This window comes from Heterocephalus glaber, unplaced genomic scaffold, assembly GCF_053883595.1.
Source record: "Heterocephalus glaber isolate CG9 unplaced genomic scaffold, H.glaber_assembly_v1.0 deba00001472, whole genome shotgun sequence".
NCBI lineage: Eukaryota > Metazoa > Chordata > Mammalia > Rodentia > Bathyergidae > Heterocephalus > Heterocephalus glaber.
Genome location: NW_028258315.1, coordinates 24,314,079 through 24,332,311, shown reverse-complemented (window position 1 = coordinate 24,332,311; position 18,233 = coordinate 24,314,079). Strand labels below are relative to the sequence as shown.

Sequence of the window (18,233 nt, the reverse complement as noted above, 5' to 3'; positions counted from 1 at the left end):
CATGCAAGCATGAATCATAGCTTTTCAAACTTCCACGGTATGGGGGGAAAGCTTCACCAAAGCCTGCTCACTCATGGGTGAACTGAGGTTTAGGGTGGATAATTATCCCTGGGTTCTGTGTCCTGCCCTGCTCCACTTAGAAACATCAGAGTTTCAGAGCCTCTCATTTCAGGAGCCCAAGGCCTGGCCCAGCCCAAAGGAAAGCCCATTGACCATGGGGTCTTAACTACCTCCAGGACCCCCACAAAGCCAGAGAGTGAGGGACAAGGGAGAAGCTGACATTATTCTAGGGGATCATCTGGTATGGGTGAGGATCAAGGCAAAGCCAAGGAACTGAATCCTGGTGACAGCCTTGGGACATGTCCTTTCTGTGTTACTGTAGATCTGCAAGACATCAGTCCTCTCCTGAACTCCCTTATCCACATCCCTTTTAATTTGTATAGAGTAGGCTGAGGGTCAGTGGGTCATTGAAGTGCTCTTTGGAGGACACAGTGTGCTCCAGAAGTCCAGATCTGCTAGCTGGGGTGAATCCCATAAGCTAGTGAAAAGTTTTTCTCGTTTTCAAAATTGAGTTCTTACATTTTTGTAATAATGAAGGCCCAGAAAAGGAATGGACTTAAACATGTTCCCAGAAAGATTAAATGATGGTAGACAAGTAGGTCTTCTTTTTCTTCCTATAACTTGCCATAGTCCAATTTTTAATTTTCTAATCTGTTTCATCTTTCATTGTGGATTTTTAGGAGCAGATCTTCAGGAAGCAGGTGTCAGCTCTTTTCTTCCCTAATTTATACATGGTCAGATATGTCTGGCACAGGTGTGTGTGTTTTTTTATCATTGCAATCTCATAAATCTAATTTTCTCATTATATTCTCAAACTGCTCTGGTCCACGTGGCCTCCAGAGCCATTGGAGACGTCTGGCGCCATCTACTGGCCAGTGGGGGGTATATAATAATTCCACTGATGGTGGGTGGTTGGAACAGGTTGTTGGTTATTTGCAAGCAAAACTTAACTTTTGTAAACAAGGGGCATCTGACTGACAAGACAACAGACTGTAAGTAGTTTCAGGGTTCATTCTAGTGATACAAATTGTTCCAGATGACTGCATGGAAAGGGTGAAGTTGATATAAACAAGCAGCAGATGAAATTGTGCACAAGCCCCATTCTTGAAAAATTCTTTCAAGACTTTTTTTATTATCATAAAACCAAGAAGATAATTTATAGATAACCAGATTTCAACCTGATAGGTCTTTCACAAAGGTGAATTTTACTCAATGAGCACCAGTGCACTAGAGATATGGGAATTAAGAACAAGTAAGACTGAAGCTCTTTCATGCCCAGAATGTTCACACATGCTTGTAATTCTGAAACTGTGGGAGGTGGAGGCAGAAGGATTCCAAACTGAACCAAGCCTTGACAATTTATTCACTTAGGATGACTCTGACTCATAACAAAAATTAATTGTGAAAGTCCTGGACTCAATCCCCAGTACCATTTTTTTTAAGTGTGATGCTTCTTTTGTTGGGGAGAAGAAGATATATGTTTTCTCCAGCCTCTTAAATTCTCCATCTGAGTCACTGTAAACTAGACTAACAGAAGACATATCAGCAAGAGACATGCAAACAGAAATAGAACGTTATCACACATGCATGTTGGCATCCTCAACAGATAAGAAATGCAAAGGATTGTTAAAATGTGAGCTTAGGGAACATTTAAATAGAAAAGTAAATTTTTAAAGAAGTGACAAGGAAAAGGAAAATAATTTTGAGTTTCTTGGGTGAAAGCTGGTGAGATGGCAAATATATAGGAAAGTTAACAGTAGACAAAGCCTGAATTTTACAAAATTTGTTATGAAGTTTCCTCAGGGACTGCCTGCGTTCTGGGAGTCTGGAGATTGACATCTGGCCTTACTGGTGAACATTGGCAGGGTGGACAATTTTATGAATCTAGGTCCTGCTTTTTGATGCAGGGGGATGGTGGAGAGCTTTTATTGTATCTTTCTTTTCTCAGCTGTTTTCAGCTCAAATACTCCATGCTCAAAGGAGCAAGGGTTAGTGGTCTGGAGACTCCCAACTACTCTGAGGGGTAAAAAAAAATTAATGAATTTTCCTAAGGTTGGCCCCAAAATTCTAGAATAAAAATAAGAGATAGGACTGATGGCCTCCTGGAAAGGGAAACAATTTGAGACACTAAATCTACTTTTCCAAGAGTAGGAAATATATTCAGGTAATGTTTGATAAATCATATATGTCAGAATAGGATGAGAAGTAAAAGGTAGAAACTTCCCTCTTACATCTCCTCTACTGCTCAACCAATTCAGATTTTACATCTTTGTCATTATGATTTCTGCTAAAGAGAGGTCCCTAGGTACTAATAACACAGGAAGTGACACGGTATTAGAAGAACACATCACAACTTTAAAACCAAACTGGAAAAGGCTCAAGAGATGGATGGAAAGGTGAGGAAGGAAAGGGAAAGGGGATGAAGAAAAGGAAATTAAGATATGTTATGTATATGTACCAACTCCACTCAAGGAGTGTAAACATTAAGTACTTCAAATATGCACTCATAAAAGAAATACTGAAAAAATAAAGCTGCAGACTCTGTCTCTGACTACATTGGTGATTCCCTGCTTACTTCAGTACTTTAAAGGATGCAGAATTATGCAAAGGAATTGCATTTTTGAAAAATGGAACATCTTCAGAACATGGTAAGTTTCATTTTGTCCAGAGAGGTTTGATTTATTCTCAAATGTTCCAGGGTGGAAAGTGATTAGGAGAATGCATAGGATACAGAGGTCTATGTTGTAGAGTCCTCTCCCTCGTTTCCATCTTCACCACTCATGGAGAGAGCAGCTTACCTGCTTGCAGAACTGAACTTGGAGGCTGGATTTTCCTGTTTTCCTTTGCACAAGTGCAGAGCTGGAGTCTTGATTCTCTTTGCCCTCCTTCCTATCTACCTCCTTCTAGTGATTTTTTTTTCTCTGTCTCCTGAATTATGACAGGAGTTCTCAGGTTAGCCTTTTTGGATACACACCCCATCCATTTTATTTGCAATTTTCCTTATTGGTCTTTCTTCAGGTGGCTGAGTTGGAGCTACCTTCCAAGCCACTACCATCTCTAGGAGATTTCTGCTCTGTGCCAGAGCTCTGAGATGGAGCAGGATGGTGCTTTACCACCCATTCTCCTTTGGTGGGGTGGCTGGCATTACCTTTAGAAGCTGATCACCTTTGGGGAAGCTTAGAAATTGGAGAGTGACAATCTTCCACCTTACCGAGTATTTGATTTTCTAGAGACTTCTTTTTCTTCTTTATGCATTTTTGCCAGGTGGGCCTGAGGTTCCAGTCTTCAGTGATTCACTTTTCCTTCCTATACCTGAGTTTCTTCCCTTTGCCAGCCTGACCGCCATTCTAGTTTTGGATTATCTGGCCCCCACGAAGATCTCTCCTGCTCCTTCTGCATCCATTCCTCCACTTCTCTTTCCCTAGCAGCTGTGTCAACAGGCTTTACCCCTCTAAAGATGGAAGGTGCTCGACTGGGCTGGAAGGGGGTGGTGGAAGAATCGTTTTCCTTAGGAGTACTCCCAGGTTTCAGATTCAGTCTGGGTCTGTGGGGCAGACCTCTACAATTGCACCAAGAATTGTCTTAGTAATCATCTCTGGAGCCCCATGAGCTGTCAGCATATGGGTCATCACCATGGTCTCCACCTCCTTTGTAGTAATTATCTCTATGGCACTCACTATGGAGGGCTCTTCTGCCATTGCCTATTCTGGAATCACAGTCTCTATCAGAGTCTCTGCTGCCTTGGTGGCCCTAATGATCCCGGCTCCTATATGGATTCATAGGCCAGGATAGGCCATTCTGATACCCACCACTATCTGAATCATAACAGTCTTGATACTTGCATCCAAAGCCATCATCACTGCTTCTGGGTGGGCTGTCATCATCAAAGCTGTCTGTGGCAGGTCGGGCCCTCCAGTCTGTGTCTGTTTTGTCAGGCTCCTGTGTGCTGTCTTGCTATGCTTGATCAGCTAATCCAACTCGAACTATTCTTTTGCCTAGACACAGTTTATTGAGACTCAGGGCACAGAGCAGGGAATCCAAGTTCCCAAACTGAACAGAACCAAAACCTTTCTACCTTTTTGGATTGCAGGGGTCACATGGTAAATGCACCACCCTGATATTTAATCCTCTAAAGAAGTTCTTAACCAAATCTTTGATCAGATCTTTGGGAAGGTTCCCAAGAAAAGCAGGGTAGGGCAGAGACTTGGGCAGACAGCTCCAGTCGACACTGGGTTCCTGAGCAGCACATGGAGCGGTGGCAAGGACAACATGGTCAGTTCCAGGAACCCCATACACATCCTCATCCCCACTCTGCCATCTGGCTGAAACATCCTCTTCCCAGTCATCTGTTTCATCAGCCCAGCTGATTGATTTGAGGCCATAAGTGCTTCTTCCTCTATCAATGCCTCTGCTGTCATCCAGAAAGTCTGTTAGGGAGATAGTTTCCCCTTCCTATTCTCTTTTGATGAGGTCGCTATGTTGGGAGAGGGAGAGAGAACACAAAGGCTACATTTAAAATAATGTTTATAGTGCAACATACGTGTTATACCTGTTACATATGACCATATTTTATTAAAAGCCAGACTTTTATATATTAATATATATTATATGCTATTTATAGTACATAATATATAATGCATTATATCAAACACATGCATATCCACATATTGTATATGTAAATGCAAGCTTAGTTCTGTATATACTACATTATTATTTGAGATACAGTTTTCTCTCCCCCATCGATAAATTGAAAACTTGGATAGTTCCATTACCAATTGGAAAAATCAAGCTGTGGAGCAAACATACAGAGCTGATACAATGCCGACTATAATAAAGAAATAAGAATATATTTACAGAACTTTAATGAAATATATGAAATCACTTTCTACATGAGCAGGACTGATATGTAAAAAGATTTTTCATCTACTTAGCAACTGTCTTCACCTCCAACACAAATATGATCAAATTGTAAGTAAGCCTAGTTGGCAGCTAACTGGTTTTACCCACTTTTATAATTTTGAGAGTCTTCCTTGTGCAGTGGCTTATGTGTATGCTAACTATTCTGGGAAACCAGCCCTTATCTGACAACAATGCAGCACAGAAATGATTAGCAAATTAACTTCAAACTGAGGTATTGACTCAGTATGGTACACATAGCATATATACATATATATATAGCATATGTACATATATGTATAAAATCTATATTTACAAATTTGGCTTATCCTGTGAATACAACTGAAGACTGACATTACAAAGTAAATTGTTGAATCACCTCCTCAGCACATTTAAGGAAAGAAATCACAGGATGCTCGCAGTGAATGCAACTAACTCATTGGTGAAATTCAATGCCCATTGATGACTGGGCTCTTTGGAAACAAAAGTCACCAACTGTAAAGGAAAATATGGTCACCCTAAGTTTGAAACTTAATCAGAAAAAAGAAAGTGAAAATGCCACGCATATAACAGGAGAAACATTGGCTATAGTCTCCTAGAAATTAATAAGGATCTAAGAACCTAAATATGTTAGTTATTGTTCTCTCACTGCTGAGACAAAATACCCGACATTCAAAGACAAAGGGGAAAGGGTTTATTAGATCACAGTTTCAAGAGGTTTCAATCCATAATCAGCTGGCTCCGTGGCAGGGTGGCTTGGCAGAGGGGCAACAGTTCATGGTGGCAAAAGACAGCAAAAGCAACAGGGGACCTCAACAGTATCTTTCTGTCCCTTTTGTCTTACTCTGACTACTTAGGTGGGTATTACTGACCTTCTTAAACCTAGTGTTCGCCTGCCTAGCCTTGCACCATGAATCACACATTCTATATTCAGCCCCCTCAGAAAAAGCCCCACCTATGAATGCATGACGCTTTGGGCAGACATCTAGACACAAGCCATAACATAGAGTTTAAAAATTATTAAACTCCAGTAAATCAGAGGTAAATCACAGAAACCCAAAGGGTCTTAGACATAAACCGTTACAAAGAAAACATGAACAAGTAAAACTCCCAAACTCATTAGTGAAAATGGAGAAACAGAAATTGGGTGCACAATTAGGTACCATTTCAAATCCATCAGTTGGGAAAAAATTATATACATACAATCAAGAAGACGTGGAACACTGGTTGTTCTATTGCTGCTGGAAGAGTAGGGAGAGGCAAAATTGCATTCTCTGTAGGATCTAGGAACATGGCACATGCATCTCAAACATCAGCACTTTCTCTTCAAGGTCCTAGTCTCTATATGATGTGTCTTCCCACAGGGTTCAAGGCAGAATTTTGTGACCAAAAGCACCAATATTTCTGTAGCAAAACCTATATTCAAAGTACATGGGATAAAGTAGGACTCCAGATAACTTCACATCAGTGGAGTTCAGGTGAGTCCCCTGGGACAGACAGACTCAAAGGAAGGGTGGGGGGCAATCCGAGGACACTGCCTCTTGGTGTTCAGACATAGTGAAATTCCTTCCCTTCACTTGCAGGCAGGGCCTGAGAATTGCTTCTGACCCCTGCAGTATGGCACAAATGTTAGGATATGAATCCTGTGACAGTGATTGATTATTTATACACATTATTTATCTCACTGACACATTCCCTATGGAGGCTCCTTCTAAGCTCATGCTTGAGAAATACTCGGCCACGTGTAAGCTTATGTGCAAAGAGCTGACTGGAGACCCTGGAGTCAGGGCAGCCTGGAGCCACAGCCAGCAAGAAACCAGGACCCTCTAACCTGCAACCCAAGGGAAATGAATCCTGCCAGCAACCTAAGTGAGTGTGGGAGGTTTTCTTTTCCAGGCAAGAGTCAGGATCAGAACACAGCCCAGCTACACCTTCACTGCAGCCTCCTGAGGCTCTAAACAGAGGTCCCCTGAGCTGCACCCAGGTTCCTGACTCACAAAGATGAGATATTTGAATTGTTTTAAGACACTGAATTTTGCTATTTTGTTGGTAACAATAAATGAGTACTACAGCCAGCAAAACAGTTCAAGTTCAGGTCTCATGCAGGAAAAATAATCAAAATAAAACTCCGTTTTCACAGATTTTGCATTTTGTAGTTATGGGAAAAAGTTATAGAAATAAACCAAGCACTGAAAAATGGAACAGGAAGACAAGCCATTGGCATAGTGAAACATAATTTTTGTCAAGGTTATCATATTTACCTGTGTTGTCTAAGTCAAGTGCCTAAAACTGTTGAAAACATGGTCTGTAATACTCATCTAACTTTCTGGACTCCTGTCAGAATTTGAAACAGTCACAAGAAGCATGACAGTCACCTGCGCCAAAGAAAATCCATCCTACTCCACCTAACTCCATCCGGTGCCAAGCACCATGAGAACAGTTTTCATGTGTGATTGCAGTTAGTGTTCAGGACAACTCAGTATATTGGGAACTGTGAATACACTTCTTTCTCCAAAGGGGAAACAGTGACAGGAGCTGCCTGAGGTGACAGAGCAGAGCAGAAACTAAAGGTTTCCTCATATGCCCAGGATGCAAAACAAATTCAGCAAGATCATGCTAAATGGGGAAAGTAAGGCAGCCCTGCTGAAAATACCCACACGATCCCTGAGGTTGCTTGAAGTCCTTCCCATCACAGCACTGAGAGAATCCCTGGATCTCATACCTTGATAACCCATTAACTTCATCTTCATATTCCTGTAAAGTTCAGCAGCACCAAACACAGTCTGAACCTCCAAGGAAAAGGCCTCAGGTGCTTCCAGCTTCACAGCACAAGTCCTGGAAGAAGCAGAGGCAGAGACTCCTCAGTGGTCCTCTCCATTCAGCCCAGACCAACTGGATCCTCCCTTCCTGTATTCATACTGGACTCACCTGCACAAGATGCCTTTTACATCCTCTAAGGAAGAAAAACAAAAGGAAGTATGCTAGCCTCAGCACTCCTTGGACTGTGGCATGGTAGACACCGTCTATAAACACAACTCCCCAAAAAGGAATGAGAGCTCAACCCAGGCTGAGACACTGCTGCAGAGGCAGGAGCAATGATCCCACCGAGCCTCTGCCCACTCAGCAGGAGGCTGTGACCCAGCAGAAGTGTGTGGGGAAGAGCAATCAATGGCTGCAGTGGCATCAGCCTGTGGCTGCTGGGGATGCAGGCAGGAGCGTTGCTCAGCTTCCTCCTGGCAAGTCTGGCTCTCGGGGACCTGATGTCCTGCAGAGTGAGCCCATGTAGAAATGACTTGTTACTGAGATCTTCTGCTCTGGCTGTATACACAGTTCCTGAGCTGGGCCACCAAGATGGTGGCAACAGGCATCACAGTCGGTGGAATAGATGTGCTACCTTTTTCAGCCCCAGGGTGAGACCTTCTGTTCCACTTGTGGGATCCTGAATTAACAGCTCCAGCTGTTTGTCATTATGAGATGCATCCTTTATGCAGTTGTAAGAGGCCCCACAATATCTCTAGAGCAAAGGTTATACCAGCAAATCAGAGAAAATGCTGGGCTACCCCTCTGTTACCATCTGTTACTTGGCACAACATTTGATGGGAAAGCCTGACAGCCTGGCTTCTGTGCACATGATATAGGGGGTGGGGGCAATAGTTAAAGTTCTATACTTGTCCATTTGGCAACTCTGTACTGACTAGAGGCTTTTCCTTTTTCCAGTGCTGGACGTTGAACCTGGGGTTTCTTACATTCTAGGCAAGCACTGTACCACTAACCAACATCCCAAGTCCATTTTTATACATTTTAATTTCCTCCCGAGTCTCACCAAACCACCCAGGATTGCCTCACATGTGCGATGCTCCTGCCTGAGCCTCCCCACTAGCTTGGATTACAGAGTGGAGCACCATGCTGTGGGGAAGTGTGCTTTTATATTTCACATACAGAGACCTCATAGACTAATGGAGCTCCGCTGATAGTACTGATGTGGAATATACCTAAATTCCCACACTGATGCCCACATTAGAGTGAAAGCAGGTCTTCCCACTCTCCCTATGGTTACTGACCATTCTTCTAGCTGCTTAGGATCAGAATTTCTCTTTCTTCTTCCAGCCTCACCTGCGCCAGTTTCTGGGCTGAGCTCTGACATTTTGCCTCTAGTTCCAGGAGGTGGCTCTTGAGTTCATGGTTCTTCCACTCCAAGTTGGCCTCATTCTCCCTCAGGCTCATCAGCATCTGCTCTTCTTTCTCCAGCCTCCACAGATAAGAATCCCTCTCACTGTGCAGAAAAGTGTGGAGATTCTTAAATTCAGACTTGATTTTTCTGTCTCTGAATCTCTGTCTTATCCTAGAGTCAAGAAAATATGATCAGAACTACAAACAAACCAAGTCTCTACACCTGCATGAATGCATACACAAAATTGCTATACAGATACCATGGAGTCTTACCCAGTTGCAAAAAGAATGGAAATCTACTCCTTTCTACAAAGGTGAACCTTGAAGACTTTCTACTAAAATATACAAACCAGGAACAAGGGGACAAACATTGTAGATTAAACTTCTATCAGGAAGGTCCAGTAGTTATATTGACAAAGACAGAAAGCGTAATTGTGGTTACTAGGTAGTGGGAGAAATGGAGAATGGGAGTTGCTGTTCTGGGGACACAGTTTCATTTTGGAACATGAAAACTTCTGGAGATGGTTATGGCAATGTTTTTATAACACTGTGAAAGTACTCACTACCATTGAGTTGTATACTTAATAAAAATGACACAGTGTATATTATTTATATTTTTCTACTCATAAAAAATAAAGTATAATCAGACACTGTGATATAAATTTCCCATGAGTCACTAGAGCAAGAAGAAACTCCTAAGGTTCCTGCTGGCACTCAGATGTGTGAGAGATTGTTTCTGACTTCTCAATAGTTGACTGATAAAACTCCTCATGCAGACAAATACAAGAGGAAAGTGGACAGGAGCACTATGCTATTTATTTATGGAACATGATTAATGTCTTTTTATGTAGCTAAACGCAGGAGAGGAGTGCATAAGTGTACAGGTAATTTACTTATTGAACTAGGGATGTGTAAAAACAAGTTTTTGTTTGGGATGCAAGAAGTATATTAGAGTTTGAGGAAATCCGTTATAGCAAAAGCTAGTTAAGAACATCAAGAAGAGTACATTTTAATAAAGTTTATTTGGTAGGAGCACCTCTTGATTCTTAGAGGTGTAGGTGGGCAGTTGTGGCATGTCGTGTCATGGTTAATGGACAAGTGCTCACCCACCTTCCCAGGGTCACCTTCATAATCCCTATGTATAAGACAAAGGAAATAAATGACATAGCTCTCCTATGATTAGGTGTAGGCCTATCTGTTTCTGGGAGTGCTCCCAGAATTAATTAATACAGAATTTCAATGGCAATTATACTGTGACAGGAGGTCATTGATTAGGATGAAGTGAACATTTTGTTTAAGAACTTGGTACACATTTGCCTTTTGTATTGAGGCTTTTCCCATGTGCCAGCTACAGTCAAAGTCTTCCCCCTGCCAAAGATCCCCAAAAAGAGGGAAATAAGATGATCCTCTGAAAGCTAGAGATCAACCTCGACACACAAAGGAGGCAGAGGGTGGACCTTGAAACAGGCAGACTGGCTAACTGGCCTGTGAACATGGACTGTAGGCTAAAGGATCACAGAGACATGTTGCAAAAGGAGTGTTTCTCTGGTAACGTGGAGCTTGGTGAGCCACAGGAAAGCTCTGAAAGCCTTCAGTCTGCAGGGCCAAGTGTATGGTTTCTAGCAGCATCGATGTTGTCCTTTATAACACAAGTTAATTTCCTTCATTGGCCTCATGAATCCCAACCAAGAAGGGGCTTATTTACTGAATGCCCTTAAGGGGTGTAAAGCTGAGAATCAGACTCTGCACTTTTGGTTTGAAGGGCCTGGCTAGGTGCAGTGAGAATAAACCATCCTTGTGTTTTGTCTTTCCCAATCATCCTCTGTCCCTAAACTCCAGAATGCAAAATATTTCAAGGTTCAGGAATCAGATTCTTACCTTCCATTATCTGGATTGTTATAAACATTTTTGATTCACGCATTCCTCTTGAGTTGATTCAACTTTCTGGGAGCTTGTTCTAGATTTTCCTGAAGGAAAAATTGGGTGAATAAAGTCTACCCAATTTGATTCTTCTGGGACACCTAATGGAAATTCCAGCATCCAAGATGTACTAAAATAACTGTGAATATTAACTGAGTTCTTAGGTTTGCCCGAGAGACTCTTGCATGCTGCAGGGGCTGTGACGTACAGATCCCCTCACCAACACTGAACAGTTAGTAAGGATTTGAATATCCTTTCTACTGTGGAAAAGGAGCCTCTGAAGAGGTTGAATAACTGCCATGGGAGAATACCTGGTAGGCAAATGGGCTGCCATTCTCATGCCCCATGCTGACCAGGGGCTATGCCATGTGCCCCACCACACTAGGGCCAAGGGAAAATTACAAACAGATACGACCATCATCAAAACAAAATCTTATACATTAATGTGCTGAACCAAAAATAACCACTTCCATGATGTTTGAGACCTCTAACTTTGTTAGTATTGTGGGTGAGTCAGAAAGGAAAGAGCAGGATGACAACTGAAGTTATTAGAAGCAGGTAACACCCATTGAAGAGTTCCAGAGTGCAGTGAAGACAGAATCATGAATCCAATTTAAAACGTCTTAGTGCCCATGTTAAATTTTAGCCAATCTTTCAAAGCAATCTCTCAAACTTTCCTTGAAAGCAAGTTGAGGTGAACACCAATTATTCATCGTCAAAAGCAATGGCTCTTCTTTTGTAAGCCCCACAAGGACATGCATGAATTCTCTCACGCTCTCAGGAAAGCTATCAACCAAACTGATTTAGGAGACTGCCTTGCTCTGGCTACCAGCCACATGTTATTCTAAGCTCTACATGTGATAATATCCTTACAACTCATGCACTCCCTGGACATGTGTGTTAGGGAGGGAGGGGAATGCTTTTATTCCTTGGGAAAACCAAGCCCTGAAGACACTTAATAACTTACCTCAAACTGTCCTTCTAGTAACACAAGAGCTAAGATTTCAACCTCAGCTGTCTGCCTCTGAGGCTGACAACCATGATCCTGTGTTGCTCCTGTCCCCACTGGGGGTGGCAGAGAAACTCAAACAGGAGCACCCCTGTTACAGGCATTCGAAGCTCCATAGAGTCTAAGGAAGCACTGTGTGCTGAGTCGAGGTCAGGACTGATGTGACCTTAGGAAGGCATTGGATCTTTCATAGGACCTCAGCTCTCTATCACAAAGGAGAGAACCAGGAGCCCAAGCTCAGCCATGCTTTTGAGCTCTAACAGGGCTCAGAGCCAGTGAAGCAGAACTGGCTCCTTCCTTCACCACTGCACAGTCCAGTCCCCTGCAAGCTCTCGGTGGATACCTAGGAGCTTTCAAAACCACTGTCTCCACTCATCTTCAACGTCCATCACTTCCTAAATCTATCACCCCTCTAGAATGTTGTTTGAAACTTCCCTCTGGCTTCCTTTCTTGAAGGGATCATTTGAATTCTAACTGGATATTCCTTGTATTTTCAGACTGCATGGATAATTTTTTCAATGGTAGTGAATCTTTACTCTGCATGTAGAAATGCCCCTGTGGCAGGTTACATATACTACGGTCTAGGATTGAGACTGGGAGCTGCCACTCAGATGCTGTGGCCTGTCTTCCTTTCCCTTGTTCCCAGCTGCCTGTCCTCTGCACACAGCCCATAACCTGGCCAAGGTGAATCAGAAACCCCATGCCTGTGCCTTTGCATGTGCAGATCCTTGTGCCTGGGCACCCTGCAGGGGCTAAGTAGAGGTGTCTCAGGAGCCACCTCTGGGATGAACCACTCCTCTCTCAGCACCAAAGCCAGGTGCTCCAGGAAGTCACTTTCCTGAAGTATTAAGACTCTGAACTCTAGAATCTCCTCCCCTTCCAGTACACACAGTGTGAAGCAGAACCCAGGTAGGTGTTTGGTTGGCATGTCCCAGAGCAGGGAGAAGTCCATGATGACACACAGAATAGGGACAGGAGTTTGAGCATCCTGCTAAATGTCAGGGGGACACTTAGATATGGATTCAGCAAAGACCCATCACAAGGTATTTTTCAAAAGAATACCATCTCTGTGCTTCAGGGTCATCATTTTTAGCTTTGGGACCAATAAGCTCAGGTCTTGCAAGCAGCACAGGGTGGGTCCCTGCTGAGGCCCGGATGTATACTCACCTTGTACCCCTGGCACACATCCTCTACCAGCACCAGGGCATGCCTTGGTGCTGTGGTCCCCGCTCACAGTGCCAGCTGATGAGCTGGTTGTCATCTTTACAGAAGAGCTGGAGCTGCTGTCCATGGGCCTCACAGCAGCTCATCCTCTGTCTCCTCCATTTCCTGTATAACTTCAGTGAGAGTTCCCAGTAGCCTGTTGGAACACAGCCTATCTTTATGAAAAGGCTCCCGACATTCAGGACGGGGAAATCTCTTTTGACCCTGCTTTTGGGACATCTGGCAGAGGTGCAGCTTCAAACCACACTGACTGTTGCTGTGTCCACAGGTGATGCTTACTGGGTGCATAATGAGGTTCAGGCAGATGGAGCAGGTGGCGATCTCTTTCACCTTGTTGGTGCCAGTAGCTGAAGCCATGACTTTTCTCAAGAACCTCCACTGCTGATCTGGACATGGAGATGAAGCAGTTAGAATTTGCACAAGATACAAGGAGAGCCAAAGTGAGCCTGTGTACAAGGAGCTGGCTGTGACTGCCTCCACAGGTCATGCAGACCTCTTTCTGGAAGAATGAAGTAAGTCAGAGTTAAGAACATATACAGATATCTAGCTGTGTTGTCTCATATTGTAGCCACTACTCTTTGTGTCCATTTAATATAACTTAATGAATATTTAATAAAATTGAAAGTCCAGTTTCTCCATAGTCAGTTGCCCAATAGCCTCCTGTGGCAAGTGTTCATAGAATGGCCCAGCCATAGAACATTACATCGCTGTTCAAAGGCCCCAAGGACCAGTGCTGAGAGATGGAAAAACCAGGCATGCTTCCACACAGATGCTGGAGCGAGAGCCACAACTCAGCCAGAGAGTAAGCAATTCCTTCCTTTTCCAATAATCATCAAGAACAGTTAGCACCAGAATTATCCCTTTATACTGGGTGGTAACAATCAGCCCAAAAGGGGGGTGTATGGAGGATGCTACTTCAATATTTAAACTGCACTCCACCTTCATCTAGACCCCCAGCCCACATAAATTACAAGAGATGATATTCAGAAAGTATCAGTAAAGAACAAACCAGGAGGATGGGAAACATGACCAGGGCATATAGGAGAATTCGATTCTTGTCCTTCTCCCTAAGCTGAAAGAAAGAGAACCACAAAGAGCTATGGGAGGGAAGGTGGGACTTGAGGTCCAGTTATTCCTGGGGACAGAAATCTGGTGACCAGTGAGCTTACTGTCTTCTGCAAGTTGAGAACTTCCTCCAGGAGAAGTGCAGGTGATCAGAGCTTGAGGAAGGTGCAAAGGAGATGGGGATCAGGTCTCTGTGGGATCCTGCTACTAGACGCCTTTGTATCCCCCCCAGAAGACCTGATGACCAGACCCTGAGAGGGAGCCAAGTCTGTGTCCTTCTTTCCAGTACTGTGTCTGCTTTGAAGCCCTCCCTGTCCTGATCAAACTCCACTCCACCCCGGGGAGATTATCTGGGGGAAGTACAAAATGGGGGAAAGTGAGAAAGGTGAATTTTCAAAAAATGTCTATGCCTAGATTTAAAAACAGGAATTCGAATAATATTACCAAATAGGTCATTTTTCTCAAATAACTGGGTCTTGTCTCTTGGAGTCATACAGGATTTCTTCTGCAGGCTTCTGTTCTTTGGTGGTCCCTTCCCTCAGGGGTGCACTAGGCCCCTCTCTGCCTTGTGCTGGGCTCCTGGAGACCAGAGCCTCCCCTGCTTGTAGATCTTAGGTGGCCAGACTTGGCCTCACTTCCTTACATGCTGGCTCTTCCCAGAGACAGTGTGAAAGCCACAGCAGAGGAAGGGTGGGTGCTGTGAGTGGATACTCAGGGGTTTCCTGAGTTAGAGGCCAGGTGCTCAGCTGTCAGCAAACTCTCTCTCCACCCCACCACACTGTCACAGACACTCAGCCCTGCTCCATCCTCCACCCACAGGAGCCTCCTTCCGCATGTCAGGAAGACACTCACTGTCCGCTGCCAGTCCTGCCAACACTGCCACTTCCTGGGCTGAGGCAGTCAGTTACCTCAGACCTGAGAAATGAGAAGGGAAGGTACTGCGGGAGGAGGGTGTAGATTTGAACCAATGATAATGTTCATTTCCTCTCCACTCAGCTTGTCCTCAAAGTAAAGAAACACAGCCTCTTCAAAAGCAGCAGAAACAAAGGACATAATAAAAGCCCAGTAAATTCCCTTGTGACCCCAGCGCAGGCTGTGGAGGAGGAGGAGGCTTGCAGAGGGCCAGCTCACAGCTCTGATGAGAGATCTTTCTCTTTTGTCCTCAACATTCTTGGAGTCCACAGCCTCCTGACCTATGATAATCTCAGCCCCTTCTGGTGACTTGTGGTTGTCTCACAGTTCTGATGGCATGAAAAGGAGAAGCAGCACAGTGGGCTCCTTGGCAACACAACATCCTCCCAAGCCAATCTCCCACTCCTCCCTGTCTTACTCTGTGTCTCCTTTTCCTCCTCATTATCCCTCTGGGGGACTCAGATGTTTTTCAGTAGCCAGTGGCCCCTACCCAAGACAGGAGACAGGAGCCACTAATGGCCCAGCACTGAGTTCCCTCATCAAAGGACCCTGAGACCCTGAGACCCATAATTCTGTTCTGCACACTGCAGAGAAGACTGTGGAGTAAGATGTCACATCCTGAGGGACTCAGCCTAGGCCCTCCATTGGTATAGGATAGCAAAAGACTGTTGCCACCGAAGACACAATTCTTATTAATGTGGAAAAGCACATTGCCACCTTGAAAAAAGACACATTGCAGCCTCAGATGGAGGAGGCATTTATGGTACATACACAAGGAATGTTTGTATCAAAAATTACCACATGCACTTCTTTCAGGAGCTGGTATAGGGCCCTGGAGATAATGAAAGAAAGGAGATAAATGTGGATTCTGGGTGTTCTCTAGGGCCAACTCCATGCTCCTAGTCCGCCTGACACTGAAATCTTGCCCAGAGTCACTGCTCACCTTGACAGCTGCCCATAGTGAGTTACTGGCAATAGGCTGTGTGGGGAGAATGGACTTCAGGGGATCACATCCCTCCTGGTTCAACAGCCCAGGCTAGCGGCAAGAAAGTGAAATAGGGTCCTCTTCTCCCACCCTAAACAGTAGGGCACTCTTTAGGGCACTCTTCCTCCTGGGTGCTCACAGAGCCTTCTGCCATTTTCCACATTGGAATTCTCTGTGTCCTGGCAGGTCCTATGGGAGCAGACCACACACAGTACAGGACAGTTTAACTCCTGGGAAACCAGCACACAGACATCTGAGCAGGAACTAGCCCCTCAGTCCCGGAGCCCATGATTATTCTTTTCACACCATTGTTTGAGATGACCATAGGCAAGTGGTGGAGGTGACTTAACCAGGCTGCAACCGGAATTGTGCATAAGCCCTACCTTTACAAGCTCTTGAAATATTGTTTTCACCATACTCTGTTTTATTTCCACAAAAGCAAGAAATAGAAATGTGTCCATAACCCGGTTGCCCTTTCATGGGTGCTTCACAAAAGTGAATTCATCAGTTATGCAATGAAGGCTAGTGCACTATATTTATAAGGGGGAGAGGAAAAGTAAGTGAGTCTCTAGAAACTAGACTAAAAGGACACATTGAACAGAAAAGCAAATAGAAGTTTTCACCATGTCCATCACATGCACATAATAGAATAGCAAGAGATAAGTAAGGCAAATGAGTGGTTTGAATTTGAGCTTTCCTGTATTTTAAGTATATACATTGCTAGAGAAGTGACAAAGCAAAGGCAAAGGACTTTGAGTTTTCAGGTTGGTAAATGACAGGAAAGCAAATATATAGGAAAAGAAATGGTAGATAAAGGCTGGTATTTACAAGGTTTGTGAAGAATAATTACTCCAGGCTAGAGTCTCGGAGATACCTTTACAAATTGAGGTTCTGTTTCTAGGAAGATGGAACAGGGTAGAGTGTGCTTATTGTATCTCATTTTTCTTAATTGTTTTTAGCTCAAATAATCCCATGCTGAAATGACATCTAGTAGGGTAGCATATTTCAAGACCCTTCACCTATTCTTGAAAATCCATGTGCCACCATTCTGATGAGAAGTTATGACACTGGGAGCTTGGCCGATGGTCTGACCTCGTCTAGGTCCTGTTTTGGGCAGAGCTGGAGGCCCCAGAATGACTCCACCATCCAGAAACTGCTCTGCTTCATTCTCTCATTCTTAGAGACATGACATCAGAGGACCTCAACATCAGCAAACATTAATTTTTATATCAGCTACAAATTATCATAACTTTTAGCAATTTTGTGAATTCTATCATGAACACTGAGGTTCTTTGGCTTTGTCCTGTCATTACCCCATTCAGGTAAGACCATGTAAAACCAACTGGAATTTACTTCCTAAACAAACTCATGTGTAGAATTAAGGTCTGTTTGATCATATCATAGCCATAACAAAGATTGCCGACAGTTATCCCACAAATAACTATTTACTGAGATTTCAAAATGTCTCACTATAGCTGCCTCTAGCCCAGCCTGCAGAATACCCATTACTCTCTTTTCTCGAACTGAGTCTTGTTTTGAAAATCATGTTTTACTCCTACTCCTGTTTCCATTTGAAGCCTCTCACAGTACACCAGCCTTAGCTTTTCTCAACCTTTCTTGGTGATTTTCCAGGCAAGCTCACCAGGTCTGGCTCACTCCAAGACTGCAGCTCCCATTAAAAATTAAAAATAAATGTGTTATTGATTGGATAAAACAACACATTTTTAATTTTCCTGTTCTTTAGAGAGTTGGCAAAAAAATGCAACTTTCTTTAATCCGCCATACATGACTCCAAATGGCTCACATAAAGTAAGAGAATTGGGACCTCTTGGCCTCAGAGTCACCCTACTCATCAATCAGTCACCACTGGAAATGAAGAGAGATGCAGAGGACAATGTCTGGTCATGACATTATCTTGTTTTTCCCTCTCAGGCTTATCATGTGGTGTGTTTTCAGAGACTAACAGCCCAGCACCATTCTAATAGACTAGAG

General features: G+C 43.7%; 2 pseudogenes; both read right to left on the bottom strand.

Moving 5' to 3' along the window:
* Positions 1 to 606: 606 nt before the first annotated feature.
* On the bottom strand, positions 607 to 4,598 carry LOC110349818 (eukaryotic translation initiation factor 4B pseudogene; annotated as a pseudogene).
* A 3,725-nt stretch (positions 4,599 to 8,323) lies between these two features.
* On the bottom strand, positions 8,324 to 16,336 carry LOC110347639 (E3 ubiquitin-protein ligase TRIM38-like; annotated as a pseudogene).
* Positions 16,337 to 18,233: the final 1,897 nt, after the last annotated feature.